The sequence below is a fragment of the Phoca vitulina genome, unplaced genomic scaffold, assembly GCF_004348235.1.
Source record: "Phoca vitulina isolate PV1807 unplaced genomic scaffold, GSC_HSeal_1.0 scaffold4, whole genome shotgun sequence".
In the NCBI taxonomy this organism is placed as follows: domain Eukaryota; kingdom Metazoa; phylum Chordata; class Mammalia; order Carnivora; family Phocidae; genus Phoca; species Phoca vitulina.
In genome coordinates this window covers 49005353-49027071 of record NW_022589707.1, presented here as the reverse complement: position 1 = coordinate 49027071, position 21719 = coordinate 49005353, and the positions used below count along the sequence as shown (strand labels likewise).

The 21719-nt window shown below is 37.3% G+C and overlaps 1 protein-coding gene across 15 annotated transcripts in view; it reads left to right on the top strand.

The window, feature by feature from the left end:
* The window catches only part of HDAC9 (histone deacetylase 9), a 912577-nt gene that overhangs the window by 244865 nt on the left and 645993 nt on the right, over nt 1–21719 (top strand). The window contains exon 1 of one of the 15 annotated variants that reach the window (XM_032401984.1): nt 12386–12566. The exons of the other annotated variants lie outside the window; for them this stretch is intronic. The gene's annotated coding sequence lies outside the window, so the exon portion shown is untranslated. Of the gene's footprint in view, nt 1–12385; nt 12567–21719 lie in introns of those variants that run through there. 15 annotated transcript variants of the gene reach the window in all.

Here is a 21719-nt window from a genome sequence, read left to right as displayed (position 1 = left end):
AGAGGATAGAATCTGCATATTTGAGCCTTTGTTTTGGCAGAAAAAAATAGTTAAAAATGTGCAATTTGTTCAAAGTGCAAATATGCTGTGGCATTTTGGCTTTGTTCCAAGGGCACAGATTTAACTTGGAATTTTGGTGGCTGTTACTGGGAATGTACTGTTTATCAAATTCAGTGTTAACTGCACAGTTGAAGATTTTCTAGCAAAACTCTTTTTCTTTTTAACTTGAAAAAATTATTTCACCAACTACTGAGTGTTGATAAGTAAAATCCATAAAAAGATAACAGTTTTGATGAAGAATGTCTTCTATTAAAGGGTAATTCGTGAGGTCATTCAACGGAGAGTTTGCATAATCAGAATTTGGATGATCTGGCATCTCTGCTAAAACCTGATGACCTTACATCTTTTTTTTTTTGGATGGCCTTACATCTTAATGCAAATAAGAGAGGATGAAGTTTGTAGCCCTTCACTGCCTTAGTGAGTGAAATAACCAGCCAGCAAACACCTGTCGGGTGGTAGTAGATGCTCCAGAAATGTTTGATAGGTAATATTTTAATCAGATGCGTTGGTAATTTTGTGACCTGAAAGGGTTACTGTTTCTAAAGACCAGAATTTCCTTTCTTCTAGATAATGCTGTGTTCCTATGCATAATATGTCTTCAAATTAAATATTATGAACATGGAATATATTTTAACCTATTGCCAAAAAATTTTTCCTGTTTTACTTCTTCATTGCCTTTAGAAATTACCCCCTCATCTGTAGTTCCAGAGTTGTTAATTCATGCAGATCATGTTAAGCATCATTTTCTCTCATGGGCTAGAACAAATGCCTGATTAAGAAAGAGGTCATTGACATAGGAATCATTATTCTCCTAGCGGACCACACAGTGGAATTCAAGAAATTGTTAGTTGAATAAATTCTTGTTTAATAAAAGTATATGATTATCTGCTAGCAGGACATTTTGTTCTCTTTATTAATCAACAGAAGATGGAAAAAAAAAAAAAGGTGACAAGGTTTTGAGGTCTGAGTGGACTGATGAAGAGATTCTCTCTTAGTTTATTTGGCTCTCCAGAATATATGTAAAAGAGGTGAATTTGTTTTTCACCAGGTGGATGAGAGATAATTCAAAACATTTTATCTCTAGGTTAAGGCCCTAAAGAATTTTTTTATCTTCCTTGTTTGATTGGGTGACTGATTCTTTCCAGGTTGTCCCACCTGTACCTCCATTTAGCATTTTTATTTTCTTTTATCCATATTTTGGGGGTTTTACTCCCCCTGCTGGCCCCTGGCATGCATTAGAATTGAATATTTTCCAAGGACTCTAGATAATTGTTCTGTCTTGTTTCTCTTAAAGCCTCATTGTAGAGTAATATTTATGTCTTAAACACAGCAGCAACCATATAATTATAGATGTTTTAAGTTTTTACACACTTACTTTTCTTAAAATTTTTCTAGAGAGACTAGAATACACCATTGCTAATTGAGAAAATATAAAAAACACATTCTGAATTTCTGAATGCTAGATCTAATGAGTTTAATTAAAAATCATTTGCTAAAGAAAAGTTATGTTCTTGTTCATAATGAAGAAAGTTTCTTTCTCCCTCTTAAGATAGCAGTAATTGTGCCACAAGAAAGAAAACAACTGTTTTCATTTTAAAAGAATTTGTAAAACCTTTGAAATTGATAGCTTGATGTTACAAATAAATGGAACAGTATTTTGAAACAAGTATCACTCATTGTCATTAAATCTTTATGACTATTTCTTTATGAGAGAATTTGGATAATTTAAATCTCAAATATTGTCACATGCGTTTTTAGCCTCTGTTACAGTTTTGCTTTTTGTTGGATGCTACAACCTCCGATTACATCATTTTTCTATTTTTCCTATTATTTGTGTTGGACTAAAAGAAGATTTCCTGAGCCCTGTTTATGTTTGGTGAAAGAGTTGTAATTTTCACATTGCTATTTTATTTTCATTTAAAGAAAAAAAATCATTTGACCAGGAAATAGTATTTTTTAGTAAACATATTTTCAGAATTTTCCTCTTCTTGAAATCTGTAGAATGTGGCTGCGTTGCAGTAGCTAATGGTCAGTGGGGTTGGAAGACTCTTTTATCTTTTATATTTATCAGGCACTGGTGTGTATGTTTGATTAGTGACTCTCATCGTTAATAGTCACTGAAATCTAAAGCAAGAGAAGATGGAGGTTTCCCCTTACTTGCTTGGGAGCCAGAGGATGACCATTCAGATCATTTTTCGCGGTCCAAGGAGAGTAGAATAACCAGTCTGCCACTTTCCTTCATTTCCGAGGTCTAAATGGTGTTCCTGAGGGGGCATTCACAGGAGGATCTAGTGGCACAAAGACAATGTCATACGTATCAATCATTTTCGTACATCATACCATGGCTTTGGGAGTTAAAAAAAAATGTTCTCATTTGTTCTGTGTACACAAATAAATATGTCATAGGATTTCTTTTTAGAACACAAAACTTTGTGAAAAATAGTTATTCACCATCTTCATGTGTCTAACCTAGTCCTAGTTACCAGCGTGACAGAGTGCATACCACTCAGCAGTTGCCAGAATACACAGAAATATGTATTTTTTTTAAAAGATTTTATTTATTTATTTGACAGAGAGAGATAGCAAGAGCAGGAACACACAAGCAGGGCAGGGGGGTGGTGTGGGAGAGGGAGAAGAAGGCCTCCCGCTGAGCAGGAGTCTGATGCAGGGCTCGATGTGGGGCTCAATGTGGGGCTCGATCCTAGGACCCTGGGATCATGAACTGAGCTGAAGGCAGACGCTTAACGACTGAGCCACCCAGGCGCCCCAGCAATATGTATTTTTTAAAGCATAATGAAGACTTTCCAAATGAAGACTGCTTTCTCACTCTTATCAGAAAGTTAAGGAAATGGGCATTTCATTTCAGCAACACTCTTAATTATATTACCAAGAAAGAAAACATGAAGAAAATTTCTAGATACTATGAGACCTTGATCACCACCCCCTTCAAGGTTGGGGGGGGGGGTGGCTAGGGGAAGGATGGTTTTTATAATGAAGTCCGTGTAAAACTTTCAATACTAGAAAATCCTTCCTTAGACATTTGCTTGGATATGTAGCCTGTAATGGGAAAACAGAACTACATCTCCCATGTATAGTGTGTTTATTCCCATTCAGATAAAATCAACAAAAGGATCTTAGACAAAGTTGAGACCTTGCAACAGTTTTTAAACCTGTATTTCAGGGCCCTCTGTCTTTGCAAAATAGAAGGATTAATTACTGGGTTCTACAATGGGTGGAAGGTTTGAAAGGGTCGTATATTTAAAAGAGAGCTAGGTGGCAGTTATAGATTAGAAAAGAGCTGTTATGCAGTAAATACCCAGTGAGGTGTTTTTCAAGATTCTCTACATCATAATAATCTCTTGGATTACTTGTTAAAAATATTGATTTCTGGGGCACCTGGGTGGCTCAGTCGTTAAGCGTCTGCCTTCGGCTCGGGTCATGATCCCGGGGTCCTGGGATCGAGCCCTGCATCGGGCTCCCTGCTCCGCGGGAAGCCTGCTTCTCCCTCTCCCACTCCCCCTGCTTGTGTTCCCTCTCTCGCTGTGTCTCTCTGTCAAATAAATAAAATCTTTTAAAAAAAAAATATTGATTTCTAGGCTTCTCCACAAACCATTTATCTGGTTTAATAAATTATAGAGGCAATATCAATAATTTAGACATGATATTTGGAGTAAAGCTTCATATATTCATCTGAGAAACATTTATTGAGCACTTACTATGGACTGGCTGTGAGCATACTTGCTAGATGTGTGATTTGGGGCATTTTCTTTACCTTCCCTAAACCTTAGTTTCTCATTTTAAAAATAATTTTAATATCTTACTCATAAGTTATTGGGAGGATTCTGTTAGATATGCCCTAAGAATTGCTTAATTTTTATTGAGCAATACCATTACTTTTATTCATCAATTACTCTAGGGATAATGATTTAATTATCCAAATTAGGTATTTGTGTTGGATACCAAGCTCTCCTTCTGAACATCTGTTGCTCTGAACTGGCATCTTTTGGAGATTTATTTAGATGTCGAGACCCCTTAGCATCTTTCAAGATTCAAAGCCTGTCCTAACATCAACTTTCTCCCCCCATCTTCTCTTTAGACCTTTTAGAATTTGTATATTTCTTTCCTAAGTTCCCATCAAACACATCTTCCAGCTGCTTTAAAATGCGATTCAAATGTCAGTTGTTATTTATTAAGCAGTTACTATAATCCAGGAAAAATTTTAGGTGCTGTTTGTATTATTTAATCTCCCTGTAGTACTGCAGTGTAGGGATTATGACCATGTATATGGAGGTTGAGAAATGCAGTAATTAAGACAGGGTCTTTCAGCTTTGACATTGAAGAATATAAATTATTTTAATCCAGGTATGTCAGTCTCCACGCACAGATTCTGGCCCCCTTGCCTTATATACTGTTCCTATAGCTTGGATACAATTACTTTTCCCCAAAATTGGAAAATGCGGTACTCACACTGGTTGCTCAGTGGCTTTCTTTTCAGTCAGAGTGAAATTCAGTTCTTCCCAAGGTCCACAAAGCAGCACATGATACGCCTTACGTGTTCTAGGATGTTTCCATTTGCCTCAGATACACCACACAGCTCTCCCCATCCAACCAGAGATGCCTCCCCAGACTACCTTATATTAGTGAGCTCACACACACACACACACACACGCACACACACGCACGCGGCTCCTTCCCTTGCTGGCTGATTTTTTTCTCTGTAGCAGAGATCAATAGCTAACATCTACTATGGGTTTTAAATTTATTTTGTATTTCTCCCCAGTAAATGTAAGTCCTCAAGAACAGGGACCCAGTAATTATTTAAATATTGAACATTGAATAGGGGGACATATTTGATATTTTTTGTATTAGTAATTTTATAATTTTCACAGCATTAAAGCCTCATAGATGATGTCTTGACCATCATCTTAACATCATCTGTATTAGCTGTATTTTTCACAATGAAGTTTCCGACCAAAAAATACATTGTTGGGTTTCACTTTTTGTACAAACAGGAATATCAGTATGAAGAAAATAGAATATATCTTTCTAGATAGACTATTAGAATAAAAGAGTGTTTTAAAAGACCCCTTACTCAAGTCACTTAGTAGGTCTTCAGTATTAAAAATACTAGGTACATTTCTCTTGCTCTTCCCTTTGGAAGCTAGAGCATTAGAATGCATGTGACGATTGAGCATTACCTCTGTATTAGGAGGTACTCTCCCTGCTGATGCAATACTTTTATGTATCAGCTCTGGTCCTCATCCATTATTAGTGGTAGTATTAGTATTATCATGTAAGTTGTGGTAATGTTAATTCAGTAGGTTTCTAGTTTTTTTAACCTGTTATTCTTTTATCCTCTGCTCTGAAGTTTGCCCTGTGGGAAGCTGGATTTATAGGTTGTTCAAATTATTGTACGTGTGTGTAATCTAGTGATATAAGGACAATCACATTGTCTTTTCTCAAGTAAGTTCTAGCAACATCATTTCATTGATCTCAAGTAATGTTAATGCTAAGTTTTGAAAAGCAGTATATTTTGGGGAGGCAGGAATTTTGAATATTTAATTTCCTCGGCCTCTGAATTTGATTTCCCTTTCTCACTGGCTGGTCAGTTATGTATCTCATCAGTGCTCGGATGTTAGTTTCCTCTTTCAGGTGTCTCCCCTTCTCCGTTTCCTTCCTTCTCACTCTCCCTTTCCTCCTCACTTTAATCTACTTAAAAATAATAGGAACTTAGTGACATTTAAGATGCAAATCACGTTGGAAGTGAGGAGGTGGATATTTATACATGTGTTCTGTGAGAGGGGTTTCTAAGTGTGTCCCACTGGGGATGGTTAGTACATTCCACAGCTATAAGGGAAAAATCCAGGTTTCCCAGAAATAAGGTCAAAAGACATGCAACAACCTTTTTATTATTTGCTTTCAAAACAGAGGGGGTATGATTTATGTAGGATATAAGCTTATGTCACAGCCGCGCAGGTGTTGCCGTGAAGTGGTGACCCCCATCTAATCCCCATAACGACACTGGGCATTGACTGCATTTGCTTTGTTGTTACCGAGCTGCTTTCTCAGGGGCTTTTAAGTTTCTGAACCCAGCCGCTTGGTAGCTGGCCGGCCTGTGCTTGGTACAAGAACATTGTTTTTAAGTACAACCTGAAGTGCGTTTTATAATCCCTCTCTGAGTTAAATGACTGTCAGTTTGTGATGGTTCCGCTATGACTGAATCTGAAGTCTTGTATTAACTGTCTTTTTAAAAAAAATGAATTTAGAATTCACCATAAATCATGTGTTTTTTTGCATTTCTTTTTTATTGCAGAAAAAAATCACAATTATTTATTTGAAAAATGATAAATAGTTGCTTGATATTTATAAGCTAAAATATGCTTTTGATATTGACTTTGATAAGTCAATGGCTGATTTACTTATATAATTTACTTTTATTTTTAGGAGGAGATAGTTTATTAATACTCTTCCCTGTTGTTTCAGTATTTTCTTCATTCCACCCCTTAAAGATTAGTGACTTAGTAAATATTTGCAAGTCGTCACAAAAAATTGATTTACAATTTCATTGTTTCTTACTGTATTTCCATCTATCAGGGTTTTAATATTTTTAAAGGTTTCTATGTGCCCTGGATTTTTAAAAAACATGCCTGAAAAGTATTAACTTTATTTTAAAGTATTAACTTTATTAAATTTTATTAATGCTTTTTTTGATGTGGGAGGAAAAAAATCTGTGTATTTAAATTACGATTTAAGTTAAGTTCAATTCAAAAAGTTAAGAACCAGGACTGAGGAGCCAAAGTACCTGAGTTTGAATCTCAGCTGCATCACATCCCAGCTCTGTGATCTTGAGCAATGTTAACCTCTTGTGTCTTATCTGTAAAAGGTAAACGATAACAATAATACTTATATCAAATGTGTTCAGATAATTAAGTTAATATTTGCAAATCCCTACATACTTATTCTATAAAGAGATAAAGTTTAACTTCCCCAGCTCAGTGTCTGAGATTTTATGCTTTTCACTTGTGTGTTTGGAGTCATTCATGCTGATTATTACAATTTTATCATGAAATTATTAGCTTTGTCTTAAATCTCAAAAATTTTGAACTGATAGTGAATAAAGGAAAAGTGATAATTCACACAATTGTCCCCATAGTGAATAAAGGGAAAGTGACAATCCACAAAATTGTCCCTTAGTTGAGGTGGCGTGTGAGCCAGGACAGAAGTAGTTTATCTAACTATGGAGAACAAAGGCTCAAGAAGAAAAGCGTTCCAAATAAGTTTATATTTTTCTCACAGTGGCTGTGGGTACCCTTCAGGTTTCAGTTAAGTGATGACAATATAATTAGACTGCAAAATATTCAGTTTCTCAAGAGCTCCTTTGATGCCCTCAAGTCATCTCTGAGGCTTCTCCAAACTGCTAAAGTTTCCCTAGGCTGCCTATTTAGTCTGATTTGTCTGAAAAATATACATGAATAAATAGGCCCCTCCGAAGCATTAAAAAAAATTAATATTTAACATTTAACAGAAGCTGTAGCAAATATTTTCAAAGAGGACAAAAGGAAAGGAGATGAGAGGGAAGAGCCAAGAAAATGTAATATTCTGCTTAAGGGAAAACAGTAGGTTGCTACTGATTTTTAGGCATATATTTAAAAGAACATTTGAGAAGGCAGGAGTACAATCGCAATGAGGATCACATTAGCATAATTCCTGGGTCCTGAACATTAGCTGATGAAACGTATCTGCCAAGGAGTCACCTCTGGAGGGCAGTGTAGCTCTATATTTGTTGCTGCAACTTCAGGTAGCTTGAAACTGTTCCTGATGTTCCTTTCAAAGATGCCTGGCCTTGTAAGATGTGAATCACTCTCTGTGTTAAATACTCCAAGGAGACATAAACATACAGGCAAGTTGTTTCTGCTAAGCTGGTTAGACTGTTGGATTGGGGGTGGGAGGATTACCTGAAAAGTGCATCAGCATTGCTTACACTGAATCCGTGAGGCTGGGTACATAAGTAGGTCACCGACTCATATTTGTCTTCGCCCCGACCCCTTGGTTCAGATACCTGTGTACCTCAACTTTTAAATATCCTTGTTTGGGTCTCTGCCTTACGCCGAAAGACAAATCTGTATCTTCTAAGAAAATCTGTTAACAACCTAGACAGTTGAGCTGTATTGTTGTCAAATCCTTTGGCGCTGTCCAGTGTCATGGAGAAGGTCAGCCCAGCAGCCGGCATAATATCTCCCAGTACCTTAACAAATCAGCAAAATATTTTGAGAAATGCTTTACTTTTATGAACAAAATACCCTGATAGTTATTGGATTTGTCACAGCATCTAAGGTTTCTCTCATAACCATACTGACCTTCACATGCTATTATATTACAAAACCAACTCTTTATGTAATCAAACCAAAGGAAGAATGCTTAATGAGCTATACATGACCCTTAATGAACTATACATGTATACAGTGAGTTACAGTATAGGCATACAAAAGTTGTATTTCTTTAGCACTATCTAACTGTTGTATAAAGAAACATCTTCATGCAGGAAAGGCCCGGGCTATTTGAAGTCTCAGAAGTAAAGTAATATTGGGATTTTCTTTTTCCTCTGAAGAATGTTTGAGAGCTTTCAGCAGGGGGATACCACATTTAAAGGTTGCCTGAGATCTCATAACTCCAAGTGTCAGAAAATATGTGTAGATTATGAAAGGCTTTTCTCGTGAGCAAAAGAACTGTGCTTTCGACCCTAAATCATGACATAGTCTTGTTATACCACGAAGAATTAAAGAATGTTAAGTAAATGACTTTTTTCCCTCCCTCTGTGCCTCTGAGGATAGTTATTAATGTTGATTCTTGCTGCTGAGTGATCCTGAAGCTACTGTCGCAACCTTTTTATTCCCTGAGTGCAAATGAATCCTTTATGAGGTAATTGAAGGAAATTGATGACATTATTTGCTGTATCTTGGGTATCAACAGTATATAAATGAAAAACAGTTATCACATTGACCAACACTTTTGGATAGAAAGATCTCAAGCTATTTTTCTGCCTCTACAGACTTTGTACTTTTGTATAGTGAAGTAGTAGGTACACAGCTTTTAAAATTATCAATGCCTTGTATTAATTTACCATCAGCTGGTGTAAAGGATAAGTCTTTTAGAAACACAAAGAGCCTGGACTTATTCATTTTATTTTGTTCCTCTTATTTATTTTAATGTATTCTTCACAAAAAGAACAGTGACCTATTTCATAATTCTTTTCTTTTGAATATTAGTACATACACGTTCTAAGCGAAGGATGGCTTTGACCTTTAAGTTAAATCTCACCTTTTGAGCCGTAGCAAATTCTGGGTTGTGTGTTGTAACAGAGAGAGGAAAAGCACTAGAAAGGAATTTTTAAGAAATTTTACAGTACAGGGTATAGATGAGTGGTTTAAAAAGAAAACCTATGTTAAAGCAGCACTATTGAATGAGCTATACTAAAAGAACATTCATTTACTCAGTGAAGGAAAAAGTAATCTTAAATATGGTTTCTAGTTACTTTTCTTCTCACTTATTACATTTGCCACTTCATTGTGACCTTACTATGACCTTACAGTTTATGGCCTAAAGGTAACCATTATGTAATAATGAAAATATGCAGACCAAGCTTTACCACCTAGAAAGAATTGGTTTTTTATATTTTGTTTAAATTAACACACTTTGCTGTTTATAAAACTCTGCTCCTTGGTGCTTGAAGGAAGAGAGAGGCATTAATCGCAATTAATGTGCAGATTTGTGCTTTTAGGGACTGCGTGTGGTGGAGGTGAGTCAGCAGGCCTTGTTACATTAATTAGAGTGGATTCACAAAGATATGTACTGTTCCTAACTTAATAATGCTTTAAAGCATAGATTGTTTAGAAAAAAAGAAACCTAAAAATCAAACTATTGATATCCATCTTTGCTTTCTTCTTTGGTTTGATTTGTTTTATTTTATTTATCCAGACCTAAATTTATTCCATTTCTACCTTGCTGTGATTGCATAATCTGATCTTTGTGAAGTAGGCAGTTTACCAGTTGGATAAGGTAAGGGAAAAACTCTTAAGGCAGTAAAAATGGAATACAAAAAGCGTTAAAGGGCATCAGCACATTCTTGGCACATATGCCCTGATGTGCATTGTTGTCTTCTTTGAGACCAGCCTTTGAATTCCTCTTGGTTTGGTCCTTAGGCTTGGAAATGAGCCAAAACCACAGCTTGGCCCTGAAGATCCACAATGCATGAGATATAAATAATTGTAAATTGATGATTCAGAATCCTCGGTCTGCCTATTGTTAGTCATTTTTCTGCTACCAATCACAAATCCATTCTTTACTTTTAAATGATGGTAATTATCCTTGGTAAAAATAACTTTCAGATAATATTGATTATATTGATTGTGTGTAGCACTGTGGGCTATGTTCAAGGCACATATCTCAGCACTTTTAAATCCCACATAAACTCTTCTTTCCATTGTATGGATGAGGAAACTGAGGTACACAAAATTAAGTGCCCTGCCTAGAGTAACATGGTAAATTTCAGATGGTATTTCTGCTCCAGAGGATGGACTAGAGCTCTAGGTCTTACCTCCTGAGAATCTGTGCTCTTGAGGGAATCTTAGTTTCTGTGAGGAGTCTGTGTCACACCACTAGGATTAAAATGATTTTGACCTGGAAGATATTAGGCCAAGTAAAATAAGTCAGACAGAGAAAGACAGATACCATATGATTTCACTTATATGTGAAGTCTAAAAAAAAAATGACTAAACAAACAAAAAGCAGAATCAGACCTATAAATACAGAGAACAAACTGATGGTTGTCCGAGGGGAGGGGGATGGACAAAATGGGTGAAGGGGAGTGGGAGATACAGGGTTCCAGTTATGGAACGAATAAGTTACAAGAATAAAAGGTACAGCATGGAGAATATAGTCAATGGTATTGTAATAACGTTGCACGGTGACAGGTGGTTGCTACACTTGCGGTGAACATAACGTAATATATAAACTTGCTGAATAACTGTGTTGTACACCTTAAACTAATATAACCTTGTGTGTCAACTTTATACACATAAAAAATTAAATTAATTGCTCATAAAAATGCTTTTGACAAATTAAAAAATGGAGATTTTTAAAAGCTTATTACCAAAGAAGGGAATAATTTAAGATTTTTTTCAATACTCAATTAAAAACGGATTGCTTATACCAAATTAAGACAAATATAATAACCATTAATCCTTTATCAAACCTTGGGATGTGAAATCTTATTTTGAAATGGACCTTTGAGCAGCACATGGAAGGAAAGTATACTTAGGGTCAATTTTTATATAGGCATTAGAGACAGATTTAACATCACCTTCAAAACTGTGGAAGGTTAAACATACACTGCATTGAGACATTGAAAAGTAGTAGGTATTTACAGGTATTTCCCCCAAAAGTTTCATTTGGTAAGGGATTCAACCCCCACTTAATGACATTGATCAAAGCAGGACAGTTTGAAGGAGAAACATTACAAAAAGGAAGACTTGTTCTGTGTTAGGGAATATTTAATTCCAGACTTTCATATTTCAAAAATGAAATGAGGGGCAAATCTGTAGAGATACACAGCAGACTAGCAGTTTCCTGGGTCTGGGTCAGGAATGGGTATTAGCTTTAACTTGGCAAGGCAGATCTTATTGGGTGTGATAGCATAGTTCAGAAACTAGATTATGGTGATGGTTATACAACCCAGTTTAAATTTATTTACTTATTTTTATTTATTAAATATATTTTAGAAAATCACTGGGGCACCTGGGTGGTGCAGTCGGTTAAGTGTCGGACTCTTGGTTTAGGCTCAGGTTGTGATCTCAGGGTCCTGAGATCAAGCCCCACTTCTGGCTCTGTGCTCAGCGTTCAGTCTGTTTAAGTTTCTCTATCCCTCTCCTTCTGCTCCCCGCCACATGGTTTCTCTCTCTCGCAAATAAATTATTTATTTTTTTAAAAAAACATTGAATTGTACCCCTAAAATGGGTAAGTTTACTCAATAAAATTGTTTTATTTTTTTAAGATTTTATTTATTTGAGGGGGAGAGAGAGCGCTTGATTGAGAGTGCAAGAGCAGGGGGAGGGAGAAGCAGGCTCCCTGCTGAGCAGCAGGGCTCGATCCCAGGATGCTGGGATCATGACCTGAGCTGAAGGCAGACGCTTAACCGACTGAGCCACCCAGGAGCCCCCAAACTGTTTTAAAATGCATGGATATGGATATAAGCGCCTCCTGTCCTCTTTCCCTTTACTTTTTCCTTTTTCAGTTTTCAGGTTGATTCTTTTTTTCTTATAGCCTCTAGAGGGCAGCACATGTGTTTTTATTAGAAAGACCTGTTTCTTCTCAGAAACCTTAACTTCCTCAAAATGCAGTGACTTGCAATTATCAGGGATGCCGCATTGGTTTAGATGAACCTTCTGATTTCAGGGGTTTGTGCTGAGGACCTTGACAGTTGAGGGCCCTTCCTTCAGCAGCTCGTTGGGGTGAGTCATCCCTTCCTCTCTGTCAGCTGTCCCATCTCTGGACATCTATGCCGTAGAAACATCTTCTGGCCTAACCTACAGTGGTATGTAGGAATAATTTCACTTAAGACTTTCACAACATTTTTCTTCTAGAAAGCTTCGTTTTAAGGTGAAGGCAAGAGTCAAAGAACAAAATCAGTATTTGTACATGAGAGGAGGGGAAGATCTGAGATATTATGATATGAATCCCTAAACCTCATAAGTTTATAAAGTTACACTGGAAAAATTAGGCTTTGAAAAGAGACAAACTCAATGCCAGTATTCTCTTCGATGTATGGATAACTAGGAATGCAGGACTTAAAAATCTGTAAGAATTAAAAAAAAAATCTGTAAGAATTTTTCTGAATTGTGAGATCTAAAGATTGTTTTTTTCCCCTGTTCTTTTCATTTAACGATTATTAGTCTTGTGTACATAAAAATCAACAAATAAGGTTGAAAGATTACCTTAATTAGCAGTAAGTTCTATGTCTTCGGGTCATTTAAAGAAATGACTAGCCCCCTCTTACTCACAAGTGATGGCATTTTCCCCATGGTCTTTGAATTAAAAACAAAAAAACAAAAAAACCTACAAACTTGTACCGTTCTAGGATCTTATTTATAAGCTTTGATTTTGATATGGGGATCTGAAACAATTTTAGGCCCCATTCACTGTATCTTATCTTTACTTTGAAATTCTTCCTACACATCCAGCCCAGTTTGTATGTTAAAAGAGTAGACAAATAAAAGTAAGAAATAACTTGAGAATTGTCTGGACATTCACACTGTCTGCACGGACTCACAGTCTAATGATAAAGAATTCCATTTGCATGAACAGAGCAGTTAAATTAATTTTTCTTCTCCCATCCCTCCTTTTCTCTTTCTTTCTTTCTCTTCTCTCCCTCCTCCTTTCTTCATTTCTCTCACTAAACTTTGATTGCATACTCATTGTGTTCTAGGCATTGTTCTGTTCCACCTCTACCACAGTGAAAACACAAGCATAGTTCCTGCCTTTGCGCAATTCTAGCCAGTGGAAGAGACAGACAAAACAACATATTAACAAAAAGGAAAAGCATCGTTATGGATCAAAATCAGTTCTAAGAAGGAAGAGGACAGGGATCTAGGGATCGAATTAAAGCTAGGTAGTCAGGAAGAATGTTTCTAAGGAGGTGACTTCACATGGCCCCAGCCAATAAAGGATTGGGGGAATAGCTTTCCCTCCAGGGAACAGAGTATGAGAAGACCCTGAGCCAGGAAAGAGCTCAGCTTATTCTCAGAACTGAACATGTGTCTAGATATCTCACTGTGAATGCAGCAATGGGCTAAGATGTGGCAGGAGGGGTGGTGGGGCAGGTCCAAAAGGTAATTTTGTGAGGAGTGTGGATTTGTTTCTAGGTTCGGTGATGGCTTTGAAGGGCCAAAGAAAACCATCTCATTTAGTTTTTGGAATTATCATTCTGTCTGCCATATTGGACAGGGGCTCAAGTGAATATGGGAGAAAATTTGGGAGGCAGTTACAGTAATCTAGACTAAAATGATTTTCTAATTGACTTTTACCTGCATGTTGGGAGTAGAGGAAAAATCTTTTTTTTTCTTTAAAGGTATAGTTTTCAGCTTATTAAATGTGGCTACATTGAGAGAGCAGTTAATGATTCATGGGATATTTAAAAGTACTTCTGGAAACATTAACAAATTCTAGTTTTCTGCAAATTGACATTGATTGTAAGAAGCCAAGGCAATCCAAACATCTTCAGATGAGTGCTTCTCTTTCTGAGGGATGGAACTTTTAAAAAATTGGTGATGAAATATGGGAATAGATGAGAACACTAAGAACTTGGTAGGTATGTTTACATACCCCTTAATATTATTTTGTTAGGAATTTCTCTTCTAATCACATACAATAATGGACTGCTGAGGGTTAAAACATCAAAAAAACCACACCCCACCTTTGAATAATATTATTACCTCAGGAGACTTTATAAATGTACATCTACAAATACATACATACATACGTTCATGAATGCCAGGGGGCGCCTGGCTGGCTCAGTCAGTAGAGCGTACATTCATGAATGCCTAATGTATTTCAGGAGCAAATTAAAATAATACGAACTTACACATATGTGAATACTGCCTCGTGTTTGTGTAAGTATATATTGGTGGTCTTGATGTGAGCAAAAGTGATATGGAAAACAACATTTGGGATATTTTATATCTAGCACATAAAATTCCTTCCTGCTGAGGTGGTTAAGGTGGCATTAATGCTAAAAATAAAAGTATCATGTATGTCCATTACAGCACCTCTGAGGGACCAGAGGAGAGTTTAACTCTATAGCATCGTCAACCCCTGAGTGTCCTCATTTAGATTTAGGAAGGTAGTGCCCATAGTTGTGAAGGGCTTGGACTCTGGAGGTAGCCTTCCTAGGTTCAAATGCTGCCTCTGAAGCTTGCTAGCTTTGTGACCTTGAGCAAGTTATTTAAGCTGTCTGTGTCTCAGTTGTCTTGTCTGTATAATGGGAATAATAAATTCACCTATATTATATAATTCTCGGGATGCCTGAAAGAGTTCTTGTATAGAAAGCACTGAGAGGGGCGCCTAGGTGGCTCAGTCGTTAAGCGTCTGCCTTCGGCTCGGGTCATGGTCCCAGGGTCCTGGGATCGAGCCCCATGTCAGGCTTAATGCTCCGCGGAGAGCCTGCTTCTCCTTCTCCCACTCCCCCTGCTTGTGTGCCCTCTCCCGCTGTGTCTCTCTCTGTCAAATAAATTAAATAAAATCTTAAAAAACAAAACAAAACAAAAACAACCACTGAGAACACTCTCTGGCACGCATGGAGAATGTACCAGTGTTGGTAATGCTCTCAGTAGGCCCTGTTCATCACTCAAGCTATTTGTTAAGCTGAATGTAACACAAAATATGTCAGCAGGTGCCACAAGGTATTTATTTCATAAGGAACATAGGATTTACTGTTTTAGGCGCCATTCCCTGCACATACCATTTTCTGAGCACCTTTTTTCTTTGCCAGAAACTGTAAGAGATGTGACAAGCATTGCTCTGTTAGTGACACTGGAGTAAAAATGAACCTCTGTCTCGTCATGCTGAGGTAGTGACCTGACCCAAAGGACTTTAACATTTTGTTTGCCTTACCTAGTAATTTTAGAACCCTTTGAATTGTCAGCATAAAGATCTCACTTCCCTGTGATTTTGAATAATCAGAGATCCATAAATATGGACCTACTTCTTTTTCATAGCAACCATTGACTGGTACTGAACGGTGACTAATTCTCGAGAACCATCTCACAGTTGGAGTGAGCTCTCCAGCCCCCTCAACTCATGTGTTACCTAACTGACTCTCGCTGGCATTTGACTTTGACTTTGAGATAGCTGTGGTTTGAATGTAGTTAAATAAGAGCTGTTAGATAACAGGCCCTCGTGTCTTGGTTTTGGTGCTTATGCTCAGGAACCCAACACAGGATACCATGTAAGTACATCCTGCCTTCAGGTACTCCCTCTTTGTATCGTTGAGCAGTTAAGAACACAGGCTCTAGAATCGGCAGAGCTAGGTTTGGTTCCTGACTTTAGCTATAACTTTAGGCACATGTACTCTCACTGATCATCCTAAACTAGAAAACTGATCTGTGAGACCATGTCATGAGAATGTGAAGGTTAAATGAAATAGTCTAGGCAAAGGACCTGTCACATAGTATTCAAGTACTTGTCTCATTGTCAGTACTCAGGACCAAGTGATTTGCCCCCAGACACCAGTAATAAATGGCAGGGCTAATATTTGAACCCACAAAGTCTAGCACAAAAGCCTGCACCTTTAGTGACTCTGCTTTACTTCTTTAAATTGGTGGTAGGGTACGGGAGAGGGGATAAAGAGATATTTGCTGTTGTCCCTAAGGTAGCTTCTCTTCATTCTTTTACTTTATTTCCTTCCCTTTCATTCACATTTTCTAAAACTCAAGGAATTTTTCAGAAGTGCCCAGGAGAGTATGATACAGGGGCCCTCCGTGTAGCCATGACCTCAGTACCCACTTTCTGTCTCTAGTGATCTACCAAAGTAACTCCGGTGACCAACCCAAGAGCATTTTCTGCCTCATTTTCCTCTCCCAGCACAGGCCCCTGTCTACCCACACTCCCTCCTCCTGCTAGTAGTGCCTGTCCCCCACTGTGCTGTCCCTTTCCTTCGACTCCAGATCCCCATCAACTTCTCACTTTGTAGTCCTTGGCTCTTCTCTAGATTGTTTTAAGAAAGTTCTACTTTCTTGGACTCAACCATAATTCCAGCTTAGATAGGGACTAGTCTAATCTTCAGTCCTGACCTTCTACCCTGAATATATTTCTACATTTTCATTTACTTTAAGCATTTCTGAACAGATTTATCACATCTGACACCAAGTGAATTTCTTTTGGATCGTAACTTTTCTCATTTTGCATTAAGTCAAGTTTGAAGTTCTTTCTCTCTACCTTCGTATTTTCTTGGTCATTCAGTCTCTGTTTTCATCGCTAATAGTTTTAGCATCTCCTTACTTTGTTTCCCTGTTCTAGAAACATTTAGGAACCTCATGAGTGGACTATTATATATTAACCTCCTGATTGTTATCCCGACTTTGATCTTTTCCCTACACTTCCAAAACATCTCTTTAGCTGAAAGTTTCCAGAGGCTCCTCATTTGCTGTGGACAAAAGAAAAATTTCAGAATCATCATTTCCCCCTCCGTTCCTCTCCCTCCAATGCCCTTCTTCTCATGATCACTTTAATCAAATAAAGTCTCTACTTCTTCCAAGGTCTGCTTTTTAGTCTCATCTCCTTCTTTAAGATTTCCATGTTCTTTCCTCAAAGAATAATTTCTTCCTTTACTTAGTAGAGTGCTCTTAGACCCACTCATTTCAAAATTATTATACACTACATTGCTAACAATTTTTTACTTATTTGTCTTGCTTTAACCAGTAAAAGCATATACTTTCCAAGGGCTGGGATGATTTCTTTCTACTTACTTATTTACTCTCAGCATTTCTTGGTCTATAATTCTTGATTGATAGATTGACTTTACCTGAAATGTAGCAGAAGAATCATCCTTGTTTGGTATCAGTTGTGTGACATGTACATTATAAGCAATTTGTCAGTTCCTTAGGCTCATTCAAAACTAACCTGGTTTCTAGGAGCTGAATGGTGTTTCTCCTCTTCTGAGAAATATAAGAAAGTGTTTTAGTTTAGCAAAGTTTTTTTTTTTTCTCTAGCTGATTCTTTGACTCTGTACCTTGTAACTAATAACCATAATGCATTTTATAGAATATACTAAAGTTTCCAAAAGCTGGAGCAATTTATTCTTTTTTTTTAGTCAGGCATAGCAAGGAGAGAAACTGGGTTTTCTTCTCTTAAAATATTAATTACTAAAATTATAGGTGCTCATTGACAATCTCAAACAGCACACAGGTAAGTGAAACTAGATGGCGACTGATCTCCTTTACCCTACCCACAGCTCTTTCCTGAAGTTATCCAAACCACTGCTTCCCATCCCTTCAAAACAGCTCATCTATTACATGTTGATTTCTTGTTTGGGTAGCATTTCTTCCCCTAGGGAGAACTTAAATCTTTAAATTAAATTTCAATTTAAACATTCTCATTCTGTATTTGGTAAATAATTACATTCAATTATATTACACCAGGGAAACCAAAAGAAATGTTCATTTCTCTTATTTTGGAAACACTTTAACTGCTTCAATAGGCATAAAATTTTACTGAGGGTTACATTTCTGTTGAATCTGTAGCTAATAGTACTTCTGTTTAAGGAAAAGACCTTAACTTTAATTCATAGAGCAATAGTGTTGCAAATGTGTGATTTTCCAAATTGTCCATAGACCACAAAATACTTTAATGTACTGTTTCCTTTATTGCAGAGAGAGAGAGAGACAGAAAGAGAAAAACATTTTGGAAGAAAGCCAATTTATTACTGATACACTCAGGAGACCCATTGTCAGTATATGATATGTTTTTTTCCTCCAAGTCCTCCTTATTTCTTCCCTTCTCTCCTTGCCAGCTTCCCACCCTTCTGGAATTTCTGGTTTAAGGACAAGTGCTGACTCAGCACCGGCTACTGTCTTGAGCTAGCTTTTGTGCTCCTGAGGAGGTGCTCTGGGGGGAGCAAATGGAGCACCAGTGAATTTCCCAGTTCTCTTAGGACTCATAACTCTCTTACCTGATTATGAATTGTTTCTGAGAGAACAGAATGAGCTGTGAGGCTGCAAATGATCTAACCTTTCATACTCGGCCATGTGGACTTTCAGCATTTATGACGTTCAATCCTCATTTCCACATTTCACTATGGAATTGAAATTAAAGGATTCTGTTGTCACAGAATAGAAATCTGTGATGTTTATGTGCTGCAACCATTGTGCCCTTATATGCCTGTGTTAGAGGGAAGTGATATGTGTTCATGTTTTGTATGTAGAAGAAACTTGGTTGTTAATAAAAATATGAATCTTAGTAACTGGAAACACAACGTGGCCCAGTCATCAAAATCATGATAAAGATTCTCAATACTGAGGAATTTTGAGATTTGTGATTTCATGATTTCCAAAGGCTTGAAAAAGCAATATACACACACGATGGTGTACAGATATAAATAGCTTGGAATTCTTATGAGTACAAGTGTTAAGTATAAAAGCAGTGATTTCTCTTTAAGAAATGAGCAAAAAGTGGCCTAGAAATGGTGAAATTTCTCTTTTCTCTTATTCACATAATACATCAATTAATCATGCTGTTGATTTTAAATGTCATGTAGCTGTTCTCCTACTGCATTTATCTCTTCGGAAGAATTATTCGTGAGTCTCGTATTTGAAGGTAGAACAATCCTGAATAGTGAAAGTTCTGACATGTTTTTAAAGGTCAGAAAATATGCGTTATGTTTAGTTTGTGTCTTTCTTCTAGTAACCGAAAATCTATGCCTGACAGTTACCAAAAGTGTAGAATTTATGGGGAAAAAATATTTATTCTAGTTGGATTTAAGTACTGGAAGGTGTGAGTTTTAGACATGTGTTGATAAAGGTTATTATAATAGTAAACTCACTAATGAGCATTTTTGCATTTTGGATTGATTATGTCCAAAAAGAATGTTTATGTCAAGAAAAGTACATTATGAAAGTAATTACAACCATTAATTATACTAATTCTATTTATCTCTTTTAAGGAAGGGTAGAATTTAATAAGGCGGTTTTTCATAAAGCCTTTAATCCATGACTTTTATTTTAGCCACAGTGGATTTTCATATAATTTCCTTTACTTTTTCTTCATGTCAAATGAGGTATATATCTTTTGCAACTTCCTGGTATCTGATCTCAGGTACTTTTAAAGCTAATTGTGAGGATTAATGGGCAAGACTTCTATCTAGTAATTTTGTGTTTCAGAAGAAACATTATTAATCCTAGAGAAAGAACAGGCACAGTTTTGCCTGTTTTGCACAATTTGGCCTATATTAACATTTTGGAGACTTCTGGTTCAATTTCTTAAGAAAGGAAGAACTGGGTTTTTTGTTTTTGTTTTTGTCTTTTAAAGTTTACATTTGGTGCTGTGCTGTGTAGATAAATCAGTGGAATCTAAGTTAGGCTTGACTTGAAGTTCTGTTACTGACTCACTAAGTACCACTAAGTCACTGCATATGCCTCCTATTTATCAAGAGATGTTTTCTGCTTCTAATTTGCCTCTCAGGAGTGCAGTGTTACAAGGATTAATTAGAAAAGGCCAGTAGACTGAGCATTGAGGAAGGCATAAATACAGACAGAAAGCAATATTACCAGGTGTCTCCTCATTTCGTGTGTGGTTGATCTCAATTCTGAGAGTCTTGCTTTTTCGCAATTTCTGCAGAGGACATTACACTGTTGGTTGATCCAGTGACTTGAAGTGTAAGGATATGAACTGCCCCAGGTTTGATTTTTTTTTTTTTAGTGAAATGCCTTACCGTGAATATCTTTTTTCAGAGTCCAACTTTTCCTAAAGGTTCTTCAGGTTCAGAAATTTAATTCTGAATGGGCTGGCTGTATCAGGTTACTTTGCAATTGCAATCCACTCCCCTTCCCGTGTTGTTTTATCAGATTCCCCGCAGGAGTTCACAGTCTGCCTTTCAGCAGCCTTTTCACCCTCTTCATCCCACTGTTCAGCCACATACTTTCAAGATGCAAAGTTGGCGTCACTGGCTTGCTCACGGCTTCTTGAACACAGTACTGGTGCGAGGCTGGATTGCGGAAGTGAAGTTCCCAGGCTTTTGAGTTACATTGCTGGAGGCTGAATCCAAGCTGCCTGTGTAGCGTTGGTGGTGGTACCTCAATTTGCCATCTTCAAAATGAAAAACTTCTCAGGGTTTCTTCTGAGAATAGTGACTGACACATAAGAAATGTTCAAAATAATACTATTATTTTTATTAATATTAGAAATAAAATTTAGGCACAGGAAGGAGAAAAAAGGCAATCAGAACATGGAGAGAATCAGCATGGAATGTGTCTTAGAAAAGAAGATAGAGGGGCGCCTGGGTGGCTCAGTCATTTAAGCGTCTGACTTCAGCTCGGGTCATGGTCTCAAGGTCCTGGAATAGAGTCCCACATTGGGCTCCTTGCTCAGCGGGGAGTCTGCCTCTCCCTCTGCCTCTGTCCCCCCCCCCCAGCTTGTGCACTTTCTCTCTCTCTCTCTGTACCTTAAATAAATAAAATCTTAGAAAGAAAAAGAAGAGAGAGTGAATCAAAAATGAGAGAGATGTATACAGCTTTGGCACTCAGAATGTGGTCCGTGGACCAGCAGCATCCATTTCACCTGGAAGCTTGCTAGAAATTGTGAATCTCAGCTCCCCCTCCCCACCCCCCTAGGTTCAAGAAATCTCAATCTTCGGCTTAACCAGATCCCCAGGGAGTTAGTTCACTTGACATGCAGCAGAGTTCAAGGGAAAATTGTTTATTTTTATGAGGTAGAAAGAGTGGGGCCTGTGTTTACACATAGAAGTAGAGTAGCACCCAGTGGGTGAAAGACTGAAGAATAATGAACATGTGAACACATGGATGACTAAGAGATGGGATAGAGAGGAAAAACATGGGTGACTGGTGAATTTGAGAAAAACACCTTTTCTTAGACAAACACAAATATTGGAAAGAGTT